Raw genomic sequence first — 18,592 nt, forward strand, 5'->3', positions numbered from 1 at the left:
TTGTAGTTCACACTACTTTTGATGTTTCATTTTTTGTTGTTATTTATCACTATATGAAACATGCCCTCATCCTTTAGCACAGCCTAAGGCTTTCTCTGGAAAAAAAGTGTTACAAGCAGCTTCTTCACAAACAGGAAAAACACTGCAAATTTGTGATTGCTATTCTTAAAAAGGTATGTATTAGTTAGTGTGCTATATAGTACTAAAAATGTACCTTTAGGGCTTCCCTGGTGGCGCAGTGGTTGAGAGTCCACCTGCCGATGCAGGGGACACGGGTTCGTGCCCAGGTCCAGGAAGATCCCACATGCCGCGGAACAGCAGGGCCCGTGAGCCATGGACGCTGAGCCAGCGCGTCCGGAGCCTGTGCTCCACAACGGGAGAGGCCACAGCAGTGAGAGGCCCGCATACCACAAAAAAATAAATAAATTTTAAAAAATAGTACCTTTATTACTAAATTAAGATGATTATTCTGTCAATAATATTTATTGGGCCCAGAATTTTGAAGTTTTTGGTTAGCTATGATTCATAAAGATAATTTAGAAATATATGAATTGTAAAAAAAAAATCATTTGATCTTTCCTAATTCTGAAACCATAATATTTTAGACATCTTTAAAGCATGATAAGGAAATAATTTATAACTAACTGTAAAAAGAATCATACATGACAATTACTTCTCTTAAACAGCCACATCACTAGTAATAAAAATACAATATATCCTACATTGAATAAGTATGTACTGAAGCTACTACTCTTAGCTTATTTATTGCTTTTATTATTTGATAAACATATCCATTACTATCACTTAAGATCATTTATCATTTTAATAGAGAAAAATGTGCCAGTCTACCCAATTTCTAAGGAACTAGAAATCATGAAGTGTGATATAAATACATTGATTATCATCAAAAACAGTAACAAGTTGTTCACCATCTAAATTATAATTTTTTCTTAATTTGTACAAATAATTTTATAATTTTTGCATTCTTCTTTTCCTGAGACTAAATAACTTATATTATCATTGTATCGTTACATGATGAAGCAAAAACAAAAAGGGGAGGTAGGTCAATGTAACTCACTTTTTCTTGTTTTAAAGGCAGGATTATTGTGATTTAATATACCTAAAGTAAATTTCATCCTTTAAAGATGTACATTTCTATGAACATGTAGATACTTTTCTCTTACTAATGTTTCAGATATATCACAAAAACTTAAAAGGCCCAAAAGACAAAACTACCTCAATTTCCTACCCTCAATCCCCACAGCACGTGCTCTTATTTTTTCTTTATTACTTATTGAACAGGAGGGGACGTCTGTCTTCTTACCAAACACTTTCCTGTCTTCCCCTCCACTTCCACTCCCTGGCTCTGGATCCCATCGTACCTGACATCTCAACAAAGTTATGCCATTATTTTTTCTTTCTTTTCTTTGGTATTGCTACCTTTTCCTTCTCTACCATTTCCATTAGCATGTATACAGGCATACCTTGTTTTCTTGTGCTTCGCTTTATTGCCCTTTGCAGATATTGCATGTTTTACAAATTGAAGGTTTGTGGCAAGCCTCCATCAAGCAAGTCTATTGGCACCATTTTTCAACAGTATTTGCTCACTTTGGGCCTCTGCATCACATTTTGGTAATTCTTGCATATTTCAAAATGTTTTATTATTTGTTATGGTGATCTGCGAATAGTGATCTTTGACGTTACTATTGTAATTGTTTTGAGGTGCCACAAACCACACCTATATGACAGCAAATTTAATCAATAAATGTGTGTGTTCTGACTGCTCCACCGATGGGCCATTCTCCATCTCTCCCTCTCCTTGGGCCTCCCTATTCTTGAGACACAACAATACTGAAATTAGGTCAGTAAATAACCCTTCAATGACCTCTAGGTTTTCAAATGAAAGGAAGAGTTACATGTCTCTTACTTTAAATCAAACTCTAGAAATGATGCAGCTGGGTGAGAAAGGCACGTTAAAAGCAGATAGACTGAAAACTAGGCCTCTTGTGCTGCCAGTTAATCAACTTGTGAATGCAAAGGGAAAGTTCTTGGAAGAAACTACAAATGCTACTCCAGTGAACACAAGAAAGCAAAGCAGCCTTATTGTTGATATGGAAAAAGTTTTAGTGGTCTGCATCAAAAAATCAAACCAGTCACAACATTCCCTTAAGCTAAAGACTAATCCAGAGGAAGACCCTAAATCTCTTCAGAGGAAGGCCCTAAATCTCTTCAATTCCATGAAGGTTGAGAGAGGTGAGGAAGCTGCAGAAGGAAAGTTTGAAGCTAGCAGAGACTGGTTCATGAGGCTTAAGGAAATAAGTTGTCTCCATTAATGTTAAGTGCATGCAAGATGAAGCAGCAAGTGCTGATTTAGAAGCTGCAGCAAGTTATCAAGAAGATCTAGCTGAGGTCCTTAAGGAAGGTGGCTACCCTAAACAACAGATTTTCAATGTAGACAAAACAACCTTATACTGGAAGAAGATACCATCTAGGACTTTCATAGCTAAAGAGGAGAAGTCAATGCCTGGTTTCAAAGAACAGGCTGACTATCTAGCTAGGGTCTAATGCAGCTGGTGACTTGAAGTTGAAGCCAATAATTTACCATTCTGAAAATCCTAGGGTCCTTAAGAATTATGCTCAATCTACTCTGCCTGTGCTCTATAAATAGAATACCAAAGCTTGGATGACAGCACATCTGTTTATAGCATGGTTTGCTGAATATTTTAAGCCCACCTTTGAAGCCTATTGCTCAGAAAAAGATTCTTTTCAAAATACTACTGTTCATTGACAATGCATCTGGTCACCGAAGAGCTCTGATGGAGATATACAATGAGATTCGTGTTGTTTTCATGCCTGCTAACACAACATCTATTCTGTAGCCAATGGATTAAAGAGAAGTTTTGACTTTCAAGTCTTATTTAAGAAATACACTTCATAAAGCTATAGCTGACATAGATAGTGATTCCTTTTATGGACCTGGACAAAATAAATTGAAAACCTTCTGGAAAAAATTCACCACATTCTAGATGCCATTAAGAACATTTGTGATTTATGAGAAAAGGTCAAAATATCAACATGGGTTTGAAAGAAGTTGATCCCAACCCTAATGGGTGACTTTGAAAGTAGCAGGAGAACTGGAATTAGAAGTGGAGCCTGAAGATGTGACTGAATTGCTGTAATCTCAGGATAAATCTTTAACAGATAAGGAGTTGCTTCTTATGGATGAGCAATGATAGTGTTTTCTTGAGGTGGAATCTCCTCCTGGTAAAGATGCTCTGAAGATTGTTCAAATGACAACAAAGGATTTAGAATATTAGATAAATTTAGTTGATAAAGCAGTGGCAGGGTTTGAGAGGATTGACTCCAATTTTGAAAGAAGTCTACTATCGGTAAAATGCTGTCAAACAGCATTGCATGTTATCGAGAAATTGTTCATGAAAGGAAGAGTCAGTTGATATGGGAAACTTCATTGGTGTCTTATTTTAAGGAATGCCACAGCCATCCCAACCTTCAACAACCACCACCCTGGTCAGTTGGTAGCCATCAACATCAAGGCAAGAGCCTCCACTAGCAAAAAGATGACAACTTGTTGAAGGCTCAGATTATGTTTAGCATTTCTTAGCAATAAAGTATTTTTCAATTAAGGTATGTACATTGTCTTTTTAGACATAATGCTACTGCAATTTAACAGATTATAGTGTAAAAATAACTTTTATATGAACTGGGAAATTTTTTAAAATTTGGGACTCACTTTATTGTGGTATTTTCTTTATTGCAGTGGTCTGAAACCAAACCACAATACCTCCGAGGTATGCCTGTACACGTTCCATTCTCTTTGATCTAAAGACAAGCAATCACAAACTCTAAACCGCAGAACCACATATACCTCTTTAGCTCAAATCTAACTTGCTGAAAGCATTGTTTCCATTTAGGGTTCTGACTGCCGACTGCCTAACCTCCCATTTAGTAGTTCCACCCTCCTCTCCATTTTTCCCCGTCTCTCCAATTAAAATATCTACATCCCTTCCTTCAAATAATTGCTCCCTCTTTCAATCCTTTCTTCCCTTGACTTATATAGCACTAGAGTCTCTCACTTCTCCTACAAATGTTTTGTCTGAACTTTCTGATAGATTTCTTCTCCATGATCTTATTTTGTAAATTGAGATTCTCATCTCACCAAAAATAGTTCAATGTTGACAGAATGCCCAGATATTATGTACAGCATCTGGCAGAGTATAGATGAGAAATATTTGTTGAAAGAGTAAAAGAAAAAAGAAGGAAGGCAGGCAGGCAGACAGGTGAAGGAGAGGAAGAATTAATGAAGCTAATTTCCTAATTTTCCCATCAAAAGATAAAGTTTATTTCCTTTTAAGTAAAAGTAAGTCTCTTTTTCTATTAATTACTGTGACTGAATGTGCATATTGTCATTGCATTGAACCAAGCACTAGTTAGGACACAAGATTTTGTTTCCTAACATTAACAAATGGAAAATTTTAACTATTAGTGGCATATTTACTAAAGTCAGACATACAGAGTTCACAAATTGTATATTTTCACAAGGAAGGACACCCATCTAGCTATCAGTAGATGGAGAAATTGGTCATAACTAGCATACCAGATTCTTCTCATATGAACCCTCCTGTGAACTAAACCTCATTCTCTTTAAAATAATTACTCTTACCAACAAAAAATCCTTTAAATTTATATAAGTGTACTCATGCCTTATGTGTTCTTTTTTCTCTAGCTTCTTTGGCCAACATTTAATTGGCTGTGGTGGTGAGATAGATCTATATTACTGTGTTTTGATAATTTGGCTTATGAATTGGCAGTTACCTAAGTGAAAAAGTGGTGCAGAGTATCAGACTCACAATGATGCATTTCCTTCTTTTAGGACTCAGTCTATCAAATCTACTCTAGCTTTGTGTCTCTCTGATGCCCACAAATAATATTCTTTCAATTTAACGAACTTACCTATTTTTTTTCCAGCAGTTGAATTAATCTGTTACAAGCTATTCCAGTATTGTAAAAAGCAGAAAATACCTAAATCCATTCTTACCTCCACAATTTTGCTATGTATCTTCCTCCCTGAAATGTTTCTTATGCAAGTCTTCAAATGCTTTCTGAAGTGACATCATTCAGTATGAGTAAAGGAAAGGCTGGTGTCAGATTTAATATAAAAGACATTCTTAGAAATAATACAGTGATGTATTCTTGCCCTTTGAGAAAGAAAAGCACAGCTCATACCAAAGAGGATTCAAACTTGCAGTAGGTTTAAGTCTAGAAAACACAATATATCAGAGGCAGCTTGCCCAGTGAAATGTTGTGAGTTTTATCATTGTCATAAATATTTCTAAGAAACACTGAAGGATTTGAACCAAAAAGGATAAACTCTCTATTTATAATAGTAATATGATAAAGTTAAAGAGGATATTGTATTGAAAACCTGGCTTTGCTCCAGTCATTAGAAAAAGAAGTTGCAGACAGACATACAGAATGCCTGAGAGAACCCCCACGAATATTATTGTTTTCTTTTTACTTTTATTGAGCATGCCACTCACTCTTATAAGGATATTACTTGTATTAACACCTTTGCATGCATTAACCTTCTACAGTAGTTGTCCCCATTTTGCAGATAGAAAAAAATGGCACAGAGACAGACAAAGTCAGAGCTGGGGTTAAAACCAATCTCAGGGATTGTAACAGCTCTGACATACTAAAGCTGGCATTGCATTGAGACAAAACTCAACCAGTACACTGACCCTTTGAGAGCAGATCTAACAAATGAAGTAATGAAACTAGAAAAGTAATGACCCAGTGGGGCCATAACACCAACATACACACACCTCCAGTAATATCAGTCCTAAGGGAGAATTCAGGAAGCATGAAGATTATCTACCTTGTCATCAAGTGGAAAAGGGGTTCCACTTATTTGCTCAATATAATGAATATCTTTATTTACTAGCTCTTCAGTGCCAAGTTTTAGACTACTAAATTCAGTTGAAACATTTCAAAGGCTAGAAGGAAATAAAATAATATTTCTTAGTTTATGTTGCATTAAACTCCCTTCCCCAACAGTTATCAACTTGCAAGTCAAGTTCAAAGTAATTCTTTCTCAAAATGTCTCCCCTCCTTGCATTGGCCTCCATGGAACTCGCTCTATAAAAATCTATGTCTACACATTTTTTTGTTTCCATTTTAATGTTAATTCCAATCTTATAAAATAATATTCAAATAAATAAAAGGTATGGCTGGTAACTTTCAGGCACATACCAACTATGAGATTTTAAAAATGATTGGCATTTATATGTCTGTAAAAAGAAAAGGAAGAAAAATTAGAGTTAGCAATTACAGTTCCTTTCACTCTCAGATTTTAGATAACTACTCCTCTACAATTCCCCTCATTTCTATAAATTTCCATGTTTTTCATCTTCTTGGGAATTCACCCAGACGATTTATGTATTGTTATTACTATAAATATATATAAATGTATATAAATATTAATAAAGAGTAACTTAATGAACTCATATAAATAATGTTAATTAAAATACATAGTAGGCTTCTATTAATTTATAAACTTTATATGAATAATATATTGTTGATATCCTTCTGGAACATGGGGTTTTTTTCGGTATTTTAATGTCAAGATGTGTATGTTTTATTTTTTTTAAAGGAATCTCATTATCTTTATTTTTAAATTTTTATTTATATTGGAGTATCATTGATTAACAATGTGGTGTTAGTTTCAGGTGTACAGCAAAGTGACTCAGTTATACATATACATGTATAAGTACTTATTCAAATTCCTTTCCTATTTAGGTTATTACTGAATATTGAGGAGAGTTCCCTGTGCTATACAGTAGGTCCTTGTTAGTTATGTATTTTAAATACAGCAGTGTGTACGTGTCAATCTCAAAATCCCTATCTATCCCTCCCCCCACCCCTCCCTCCCCAGTAACCAAAAGTTCATGCTCTAAGTCTGTCAGTCTGTTTGTTTTGTAAATAAGTTCATTTGTATCATTATTTTAAGATTCCACATATAAGCGATATCATATTATATTTGACTTTGTCTGACTTACTTCATTTAGTATGATAATCTACAGGTCCATCTATATTGCTGCAAATGGCATTATTTCATTCTTTTTTTATGGCTGGGTAATATACCATTGTATATATGTACCACTTCATCTTTATCCATTCCTCTTTTGGTGGACATTTAGGTTGCTTCCATGTCTTGGATATTGTGGACAGTGCTGCCATGAACATTGGGTGCATGTATAATTTCGAACCATGTTTTTCTCCAGACATATGCCCAGGAGTGGGATTGCTGGATCATATGGTAGCTCCATTTTTAGTTTCTTAAGGAACCTCCATACTGTTCTCCATAGTGGCTGTACCAATTTACATTCCCACCAACAGTGTAGAAGGTTCCCTTTTCTTCACACCCTCTCCAGCATTTATTGTTTGCAGATTTTTTGATGATGGCCTTTCTGACTGGTGTGAGGTGATATCTCACTGTAGTTTGTTTTGCCTTTTTCTAATACTTAGCAATGTTGAGCAAATTTCATATGACTCTTGCCCATCTGCATGTCTTCTTTGCAGAAATGTCAATTAAGGTCTTCTGCCCATTTTTTGATTGGGTTGTTTACTTTTTGATATTGAGCCACACGAGCTGCTTGTAAATTCTGGAGATTAATCCCTTGTTGGTCACATGGTTTGCAAATATTTTCTCCCATTCTATGGGTTGTCTGTTCATTTTGTTTATGGTTTCCATTGATGTGCAAAAGTTTTTGAGTCTAATTAGGCCCCATTTTTTTATTTTTGTTTTTATTTCCATTACTCTAGGAGATAAGGAAAAATATTACTGAAATTTATGTTGCAAAGCATTCTGCCTATGTTTTCCCCTAAGAGTTATATAGTATCTGGTCCTACATTTAGGTCTTTTATCCATGTTGAGTTTTTTTTTTATTTACATGAAGCTGTCCAGTTTTCCCAGCACCATTTATTGAAGAGGCTGTCTTTTCTCCTTTGTATAGTCTTGCCTTCTTTGTCATAGATTAGGTGACCATAGGTCTGTGGGTTTATCTCTGGACTTTGTATCCTGTTCCATTGATCTATATTTCTGTTTTTGTGCCACTACCATACTGTTTTCATGACTGTGGCTTTGTAGTATAGTTAGAAATCAGGGAGCCTGATTGCTCCATCTCTGTTTCTCTTTCTCAAGATTGCTTGGGTTATTCAGGACCTTTTGTGTCTCCATACAGATTTTAAGACTTTTTTGTTCTAGCTCTGTGAAAAGTGCCATTGGTAATTTGATAGGGATTACATTGAATCTGCAGATTGCCTTGGGTAATATAGTCATTTTGATAATATTCTTCCAATCCAAGAACATGGAATATCTTTCCATCCGTTTGTGTCACCTTTGATTTCTTTCATCCGTGTCTTATAGTTTTTGGACTACAGGTCTTTTGTCTTCTTAGGTAGGTTTATTCCTAGGTATTTTATTTTTTTGAGGTGATGGTAAATGGGATTGTTTCTTTAATTTCTCTTTTCAATCTTTCATTGTTAGTATGTAGAAATGCAACAGACTTCTGGGTATCCAGCAACTTTACTGAGTCATTGATAAGCTCTAGTAGTTTTCTGGTAGCATCTTTACAATTTTCTATGTATAGTATCATGTCATCTGCAAACAGTGATAGTTTTACTTCTTCTTTTATAATTTGGGTCCATTTATTTGCTTTTTCTTTTCTGATTGCTGTGGCTAGGACTTCCAAAACTATGTTGCATAAAAGTGGCAAGAGTGGACATCCTTGTCTTGTTCCTGATCTTAGAAGAAATGATACACACTTGCCTATGTATTTATATGTGTATGTACATGCACATCTTTACATATAGGTGTGTATGTGTATGTATCCTATATATGATATGTGTGTGTATATATACGACGAATTTATAGATGCAGTACATATATATTTTTATTCTACATGCTTTTATATGTAGGTGTATATGTGTGTCTATATGTATGTACGTGTATGTATTGCATATATTATATGTGTATGTATGTATACTGTATATATACACACCTAAATATCTTTGTATGTGTGTATATATGTATGATATAGACGTACCTAGGTGTGTATATTGCATATCTTATACGTATGTGTACATACTGTATATATATACAAACTATGCATTTCATATGTGTGTATGTATAGTGTATATGTATGTGTCTATTGTATATATTATGTGTATATGTGTGTAGACATACTGTATATATACAAACTGCATTTTATATATATGTGTGTATATATGTATTTGAGTATTGCATATACGATATGCGTATATGTCTGTATGCGTACTGCATATATACAGAGCTGTATATTTTTGTATGCGTGTACATATGTACGTGTGTGTGTATATACACACACACACCCTATGGATTCTGTTTGTCTGGAGAACGCTCACTGATACGGACACTTATGACAATTGAGCACCTGCTCTTTGCCAGCCAGGGAGCCAAACGCTTGTCCTTTCTGTGTCTCCCTTAAGTGTCACAAGTCCCGGGAGGGAAGGTGATGCCGCTCCTACCAGTTGAGGTGCCTCAGGGTCAGAGAGGTGCACAGGGCGGGGGGCTGGAGCCTGGTGGAGCCCAGGTGGAGTTCTAGCAGCAGTACAGCCTAGCAGTCCCACTTCCCCGGGTGCCTCTCACAAAGACGCCGAGGGAGAGACGGGGTCTGAAGGAGGGGATGAGGAAGCTTCCGTGGGTCTGCAAGCCCAGACCAAGGCTGACTCGTCAAGGGTGTTAGAGGTCAGGACTCTGGTTACCCTGGGGATGGGGTTACACAGAACCATTCCCATTCTGAAAAAGTATCCATTCTGCTCTTGTTTGTATGTTTACCCCCCATCCCCCAAATCTTTTAAAAACACATTCTCTTGGTTGCTGGGAGCACACAAGGGGAAGTTGTGTGTGAGGGGGTGTGATCCAGGGGACAGGGAGGATAAGCCCCCCACTCGTAGGGCCAGGAGTGGCTCAGCTTTGTGAGCTAAGGATGGCCCGCGAGGTCCCAGAGAGAAGGGTCCCTGCTCCGTCCCTGCTCCGTGCACCCCATTCCCAGCCTGAGAAGTCCAGAGCCCCCCCCCCCCCCCCCCCCCCACACACACACCAGGGAGGAGAGCCAGTCACCCTGGCTCCCAGGCTCCGGCTCCAAGGCTCCCGGCACTAGGAGCTATTTTCAGCTTTCATGCCCTAGGACACGGCCAGAGCTAGTGTCTCCGGAAACTCTCTGTCTCTCGCCCGCCCGCCATCCCTCCCTCCCTCCTCCGCCTCTTCCCCTCCCACTCCAGCTGTCCTGCCCTCCACCCTGCATTTCTACACAGGATGGCTCACAGACAGCTGCTCCCCGTGCCCACCCGCCACCATTCGATGGATGTCAAAGCAAGCCCTGGGGACTTCCCTGGAGGTCCAGCGATTAAGACTCTGAGCTTCCACTGCAAGGGGTGCGGGTTCGATCCCTGGTCAGGGAAATAAGATCCCACATGCCGCCCGGCACGGCCAAAGAAATAAATGAATAAAAAATAAAGTTATAGTGATGAAACAGCCCTAGTGGTGCAAGGATGGGACGTACAGCTCTATGGTAGAGAATAAAGGTCCAGAAACAGATAGATGAGAACTTGATATGACAGAAAGTGGGGAAATTAAGGAGTTTTCAATAAATGGCATTAGGACAATTGCATATCCATGTGGGAAAAAGTAAATTAGAAAAAAAGAAAAAAAGCAAGCCCTGGTCAGGTGTGACCTTGGGTCCAGGGCCATTCGCACACGTTGTCGTGTGGGATGTTCTTCCTTAGACTCCTCCCTCCCTCCTGTGTCACTGTCACTTCCTCCAGAACCTTCCTGGACTCCCCTACACAAGCCCGGGGTGTGCCCTCACCCGCCCACCCTGGATCACCGGAATTCCAATCCCGGCCCACCCTTCCCCGCCAGGTAAAGAACTGGGCCTGGTCAATAAGACCGTAGAGGTCCTCGGCCATTGCTATTGCAGTTGGAATTGTTACTGTGTTTACACAGGGTGACCAACACCCGCCCCCAGTTTGCCCAGGACCGCTCAGGTTTGAGCGCTGGAACTGTGGGGAAACCCTCATTTCCGGGGAACCCCAGAAGGCTGGTCAGCCTATTTAGGTTGGATCTTTCATTTGATATCCCAACCCCCGAGAGCCAGAAAGGGAATCTCCCCCCTCCTTCCATGGTAACCTTCATTCATTCATCCACTCATCCCTTTATTCAACTCCTTTATTCAGCAAGTATTTAGGAAGCATCTACTACATAGCAGACACTCTTCTAGGTGCTGGGGACAGTAAACTGAGAAGGTGTGATTTGTTACATGGGGATGATGTCTCGGAGACCACTGCAGGGCATGGGAGGTGGGAGAGGAAGGGGCAGTTCTAAATGCAGGCTCTGACGGGACTGGGGCAGAACTTGCCCTAAGCCAGGCTGGTTGCTTCAACACAGCTGCTTCAACACAGCTCCTCACCCAGGGCCATCCTGTTTCCGTCTCACCCAGTTCTTCGGTGATGTCTGGGGAAAATCTGTGGTTGTCACAACTGGGGGGGAAGGGGCCCCTGGAATCAAATGGGTGGGGACAGGGATGCTGCTGAACCCCACACAGTGCCCAGAAGGGGCCCCCAGCAGAGAATGACCCGCCCCAAATAACCCCAGTGCCATGGGGGAGACCCTGCACTAATATTATTCAGACCCGCTGGTGCCCCTAGATTCCTGCACAGGCTGGGACTCTAACCGGGTCACCTCTGTATCCCGAGGTGACCTAGAGTGGGGCAGCCAGGAGGGCTGAGTATCAGGGATGAAATGACAAATCTCTGTGCCCACTCTCCCCGCCGCACCCCAGGGTCAATGGCCTCTATCTCCTCCCTGTGCAGGTAGCTTTTCCCTGAGCCATTTCTTCTTGTCAAGGTCCCTGTCGCAGGTTGTGTTCCCCGAAGATGACGTTGAGAGCAAGCAGTAGAGTGCAGGTGGTTGATGTGAGACGTGCAGAGAACAGATACAGCTGCCATAGGGTCCTGCAATTCCACTCCTGGGCATAGATCTGGAGAAAACTCTTAATTCAAAAATATACATACACCCCTGGGATTTCCCTGGTGGTCTAGTGGTTAAGACTCTGTGCTTCCGGTGCAGGGAGCATGGGTTCCATCTCTGGCCAGGGAACTAAGATCCCACATGCTGTGTGACAAAAAAATAAAGAAAGAGAGAAAGAAAGAAAAAGAAAGAAAAGAAAGAAAAAGAAAGAAAGAAAGAAAGAAAGAAAGAAAGAAAGAAAGAAAGAAAGAAAGAAAGGAAAGAAAGAAAAGAAAGAAAGAAAGAAAGAAAGAAAGAAAGAAAGAAAGAAAGAAAGAAAGAAAGAAAGAAAAGATACATGCACCCCAATGTTCATTGCATCACTATTTATAATAGGCAAGATGTGGAAGCTACCTAAATGTCCACTGATGGATGAATGGATAAAGAAGATGTGGTACATATATACAATGGAATATATTCAGCCATAAAAAGAATGAAATAATGCTATTTGCAGCAACGTCGTGGATGGACCTAGAGATTATCATACTAAGTGAAGTAAGTCAGAAGAGAAAGACACATATATGACCTCTCTTATATGTGAAATCTAAAATACGACACAAATGAACTTGTCTACGAAACAAAAACAGACTCACAGACATAGAGAACAGACTTGTGGTTGCCAAGGGGGAGAAAGAGGGAGGGAGGGTTGGATTGGGAGTTTGGGGTTAGCAGACGCAAACTATTAAATATAGGATGGATAAGCTACAAGGTCCTACTGTCTAGCACAGGGAATTATATTCAATATCCTGTGATAAGCCATAATGGAAAAGAGAGTTTTATTTATAGGTTCCATCCCTAACTGAGCTGGCCCATCCCCTCCCATGGTTCTAAGTGCAGCCCGAGGCTGCAGACTTCCCACCGTGGTCTTCAGCTCCAGAGCAAGCCACCTGCAAACCAGCTGCATCTTCCCAGGGGCTGGCAACTCTCCTTTGCTACTGATTCCAAGACACATCCAGATAGCACAAATGTGACCATGAAAACAAACTCAGGCATGTTCAAATCAGGGAAATAACATTCTTATCTCTGTTTAGTAGTTGCTTAATTTTAGAATAGCTTAGAGTTACAAAAAAGTTGCAAAGATCTGTACAGAGTGTACAGAGTGCTGTGGACCCCCGACCCAGTACCCCTATTTCCAACACGTTAGTACTTTAGTACGTTAGTACGACATGCTTATCCAACTAAGGAACCGAGATGGATACGTTATTATTAACCAAAGTCCACACTTTACTAGAATTTCCCTAGCTTTCCCCTAACATCCTTTTTCTGTCCCAGTCTCCTCTGGGCTGTGACATTTCTCAGACGTCCCTGGGTTTTGATACCTTGAAAGTTTTGAGGAGGACTGGTCACGTATTTTGTCCCTCAATTTGTTTGTCTGTTGGTTTTCTGATGTTTTTCTTATGGTTGGGCTGGAGTTATGGGGTTTGGGGCGGAAGATCCAGACACAGATAAAAATGTCATTCTCCTCAGGTCACATCATCAAGGATACACACCATCAAGGATACACACATCAGGGATACACCCCATCAACGGGACTTGTGACAAACAATTTTACCCTTGATCACCTGGCCAGTATCGTCTTTTATTTATTTATTTTTTGCTGCGTTGGGTCTTCATTGCTGCACACGGGCTTTCTCTAGTTGCGGCGAGCAGGGGCTCCTCTTTGTTGCGGGCACGTGCTTCTCATTACAGTGGCTTCTTTTGTTTCGGAGCACGGGCTCTAGCTGTGCGGGCTTCTGTAGTTGTGGCATGGGGGCTCAGTAGTTGTGGCTCCCAGGATCTAGAGCGCAGGCTCAATAGTTGTGGCCCACGGGCTTAGTCGATCTGCGGCACATGGGATCTTCCCGGACCAGGGCTCGGACCCGTGTCCCCTGCATTGGCAAGTGGATCCTTTTTTTTTTTTTCTTTGTTCCTTTTGGAACCAAAACTTTAATCCCAAGGAGTCTCACAAAACATATTACAAATGACAGCATGAAAAAAAAAACTGCACAGTAACTCAAAGTTCAGCTCTACAATATACCCTTCATCTGGCAAGACATTGGTATCTTGATAATCTCAACTTCCAGAAAACATTACAAAGAGCTATGTATTCATGTACAGCAATCACAGAGGGGACTTATGACCTAACTCAAAGGGAAACTAACTTCCTTGAAACTTCTTAGATTCGAAACTCACTGGACAACCTCTTGTCCAGTGTGAAGACTAGTGGAATTCTTAAACCTCTAATCTAGGGTAAGGGTGCGGCTTTCACTTCTACCTGCTGGCTTGTGTTCACAGCACCTTTTAAAGACTGCTTGCTTAACTACAGCTGCATACCATATCCCAGCTACAGAAAGTCTTTTCAATGTTTGCCAGTGTTGTTTCCATAATAATAAACATCACACTTTAGGTGGGCAGGAGTTAAGAGTTTTATTATCAGTCTAGGCAAGACCAAAAATTCAAAGCAAATTCAATTTTGCTTAAGAGAACATTGTAAAGAAACAATTCTTCATATTACATGCCTCATATGACCCATTTCAAACCATAGAGAATGACACCTTTATGTGTCACTGTCCCAAGAGACAAACAAATGTGAACAGCTAAAACATTTAAAAAGTGCATCAAGCTTCGGAAGTCTCAAACGAAACTTGAATTTTCTGTACATACTCCTGTCAAATGAAGTTATTTCCTGTGCACCACTCCTCTTGCAAAGTCGTCTGCTATTTCCTTTCATTTGACCTGGATCGGCTAGGAGACCTAGAGAAAGATCGGGAGGGCTTGCGATTTCTCTCCTGGGACAGTGATCTCTCTCTTCTCCTATATCTACTAAAGGGACCTGCTCTGGCTGCAGGAGAAGCTTCTCTGTCTTGGAGATCTGTGGTGAGGGGGAGGACTCCTCCTCCGATAATCATCTCGAGGGCGACGACCCCAAGAAGGAGGCGGCCACGATCTCGACTTCTCCTTTCCCCATTGGACAGGTCCACTCTTACTCGGCAGCCAGAGTGTTCTCCCGTCTAGTTCTCAGACAGCATCCGCTGCATCTCGGGGATCTTCATTTTCAACAAGAGCGAAGCCGGGAGAGTTTTTAGCAACCCACACACTTCGGAGTGGTCCATAATATCCTAAAGCTCGTTCGAATTCACTCTTGTTACCACTGTTTCCAAGATTCCTTACACAAACGTTACAGTCCAACGGACAGGAATCCCGATGCAAGACCCTCCTGGCTCCTGGGTTTCATGGGCCACAGGGTGATCCCGGGCCTCTAGAATCTCGCAGCTGAATCGGCTCGCACAAGCTGTCCTGTGGGGATGCTTTTCCCCCCATGTGTCCAGCCCGGGGCCCTGCTGTCTAGGCCCGACCTCCAGGGTGACAGGGTGAACCCCAGGTCCCTGGAGCAAACACTCAGAGCCCTGGTGACCAGACTCAGGGGGCTGGGGCGGCAGCTGGACATGTGTGGCCACCCTGGTGGTGTTTGGCCCCATCTGCAGTTCCAGTTCCAGCTGAGAAAGAGCCTCGCTGTGTTATTTTCTCCTGGTTGTGTAAGGATCTCCGGTGTCATTTGACAGAAATGTACATGGTGTGTTCTTTCTCTTTTCTCCCTGCTTCCTCTCGTCCCTCTCCCCCTCCCTCTCTCCCTCTCCCTCTGTCCCCCCCCTTCCCTCTCCCTCTTTCCTCTGCGTCTCTCTCTTTCCCTCTCTCCCTCCCCCCCTTCCCCCCTCCCCGTCCCTCTCCCCGTCCCTCTCCCAACTCCCTCTCCACCTCCGTCTCCCCCTCGCTCTCCCAGATCCCTCTCCCTCTCCCCTCCCCCTCCCTCTACCTCCTCCCTCTCCCCCGTCTCTCTCCCGCCTCCCCCCTCCGTCTTCCCGCCTCCCCCCTCCGTCTTCCCGCCTCCCCCGTCCCTCTTCCCTGTCCCTCTCTCCCTTCCTCTCTCCCTGTCCCTGTTTCCCTGTTCCGAACGCCCTACCTCTACCTCTTTCCCTCTCCCTGTCCCTCCACCTCCTTCCCTCTCTGGAGAGGGAAGGAGGTGGGGGGAGAGGGAGAGATAGGGGGGAGAGGGAGAGAGGGATAGAGGGAGGGAGCGAAAGACATCTCTCCCTCCCTCCCTCTATCCCTCCCTCCCTTTATTCCTCTCTCCCTCCCTCCCTCTATCCCTCTCTCCCTTCCTCTCTCCCTCTGCCTCCCTCCTTCTCCTCCCTCTCCCTCTCCCTCCAACTCTCCCGCTCCCTCCATCTCTCCCTCTCCCTCACTCCCTCCCAAAGAGGGAGAGATGGAGAGGCAGAGACAAGGGAGAGGGAGAGAGGGAGAGGGAGAGATGGAGGGAGAGGGAGGGAGAGGAAGAGAGGGAGAGAGAGGGGGGGAGAGGGAGAGGGAAAGAGGTCTCTTCCTCCCTCCCTCTCCCACTGTCCTCCTTCTCTCCCTTTCCCTCCCTCTCTCCCTGTCCCTGTTTCCCTGTTCCGCTCTCCCTCTCCCTCTTCCTCTTTCCCTCTCCCTCCACCTCCTTCCCTCTCCAGAGACGGAAGGAGGTGGAGGAAGAGGGAAAGGGAAAGAGGGAGAGAGAGAGCAGGAGAGGGAGGGGGGAGAGGGAGGGAGAGGGGGGAAAGGGAGAGAAGGATAGAGGGAGGGAGTGAAGACATCTCTCCCTCTCTCCCTCCCTCTCTCCTTCTCCTCCCTCTCCCTCTTCCACCAACTCTCCCTCTCCCTCCATGTCTCCATCTCCCTCACTCCTTCCCACATAGGGAGAGATGGAGGGAGAGGCAGAGATGAGGGAGAGAGGGAGAGGGAGAGATGGAGGGAGAGGGAGAGAGGAAGAGAGAGAGGGACAGAGGGAGAGAGAGAGAGAGAGAGAGGGAGAGAGACAGAGAGAGGGAGAGCGGGAGAGGGAAAATGGTCTCTTCTTCCCTCCCTCTCCCTCTCTCCTCCGACTCTCCCTCTCTCACCCTCCCTCCGTCTCCCCCTCTCCTTCCCTCACCCTTTCCCTTCCTCTCTCCCTCTCCCTCCATCTCTCCCTTGCCCTTACTCCCTCTCAGAGAGGGAGAGATGGAGGGAGAGGCAGAGAGAAGGGAGAGGGAGAGAGGGAGAGGGAGACCAGAACAGGGAAACAGGGACAGGGAGATAGAGAGGGAGAAGGGGAGAGAGAGAGAGAGAGAAGGAGGAGAGAGGGAGAGAAGGAGGAGACAGGGAGAGGGAGAGAGGAAGAGACCTCTTTCTCTCTCCCTCTCCCTCTCCCTCCCTGTCCCTCTCCCTCCATCTCTCCCTCTCCCTCTCTCCCTCTGCCTTATCTCTGCCTCTCTGGGAGGGAGTGAGGGAGATGGAGAGACGGACGGAGAAGGAGAGTTGCAGCGAGAGGGAGAGGGAGGAGAAGGAGGGAGGGAGAGGGAGAGAGGGAGGGAGAGAGGGAGGGAGGGAGAGACATCTTTCACTCCCTCCATCACTCTCTCCCTCTCCCCCCTCTCTCCCTCTCCCTCCTCTCTCTCCCTCTCCCCCCTCCCTCTCCATCTCTCTCTCCCTCTCCCCCCTCCCTCTCCATCTCTCTCTCCCTCTCCCCCCTCCCTCTCCATCTCTCTCTCCCTCTCCATCTCTCTCCCCCTCTCCCTCCACCTCCTTCCCTCTCCAGAGAGGGAAGGAGGTGGAGGGAGAGGGAGAGGGAAAGAGGTAGAGCCAGAGCGTGCGGAACAGGGAAACAGGGACAGGGAGAGAGGGAGAGGTTGAGAGGGAGAGGGAAATGGGGAGAGGGAGAGGGGGAGGGAAAGAGGGAGAGAGAGAGAGGGACAGGGAGAGAGGGAGGGAGAGGGAGAGGCAGCGAGGTAGAGGGAGAGAGGGAGAAAGGGAGAGAGAGAGGGAGAGCGGTAGAAGTGCTGAGGAGGGGGGCTCCCTCCCCCTCCCACTCCCATCCTCTCCCTACTGCTTTCTCTTTTCTCTGCTTCAACAAACACCAGGCGCCTTTTAGATCAGCCCTGAAGTCAACGTTGATGCTTGGACAGCCTGACCTCCCCGCTGACTTCCAGCCCAGGACCACCGCTGGGAGATGAAGTCTGCGGGGCCCTGGGCGCAGGCTGCACAGGCACCTCCCCTGATGCCCAATCTCTCCTCGTTTACGAGGCAGCCGACACTCCCCTCCCTGACTCCCCAAGATTTGGGGCCTTTTTAGTATGTGTCGATAATGCCATGAGCTACTATCTAACTCTCCCACGAGGACCCATCTCCCAAAATGCAGTGGTTTTCAGCCTTGGCTGCACTAGAGAACCCCCAGGGAAGGGAGAGACGTCTCTCCCTCCCTCTCTCTTTCTCTCCCTCTGTACTTCTGTCTACCTCTCTCCCTCTCCCTCTCCCTCTGGGGTGATGCCCGATGAGCTCAGAATCGCAGATGGCCCCCCCATCCCCTCTCTGTGGCTTGCATGGGGGATGCACCTTCTCACTGTGGCCCGGGCATGGCCTTGACAGTCAGACATCGGGTCCTGCACGGACACTTGTGTTTGTTCCATAGCGCAG

At 43.8% G+C, this 18,592-nt stretch overlaps 1 pseudogene; it reads right to left on the bottom strand.

Annotated features, from left to right (window-relative positions):
- Positions 1-14,520: 14,520 nt before the first annotated feature.
- Positions 14,521-15,337, bottom strand: LOC132427707 (serine/arginine-rich splicing factor 3 pseudogene; annotated as a pseudogene).
- Between the last annotated feature and the right edge of the window lie 3,255 nt (positions 15,338-18,592).

This window comes from Delphinus delphis, chromosome 6 (genome assembly GCF_949987515.2).
Source record: "Delphinus delphis chromosome 6, mDelDel1.2, whole genome shotgun sequence".
NCBI lineage: Eukaryota > Metazoa > Chordata > Mammalia > Artiodactyla > Delphinidae > Delphinus > Delphinus delphis.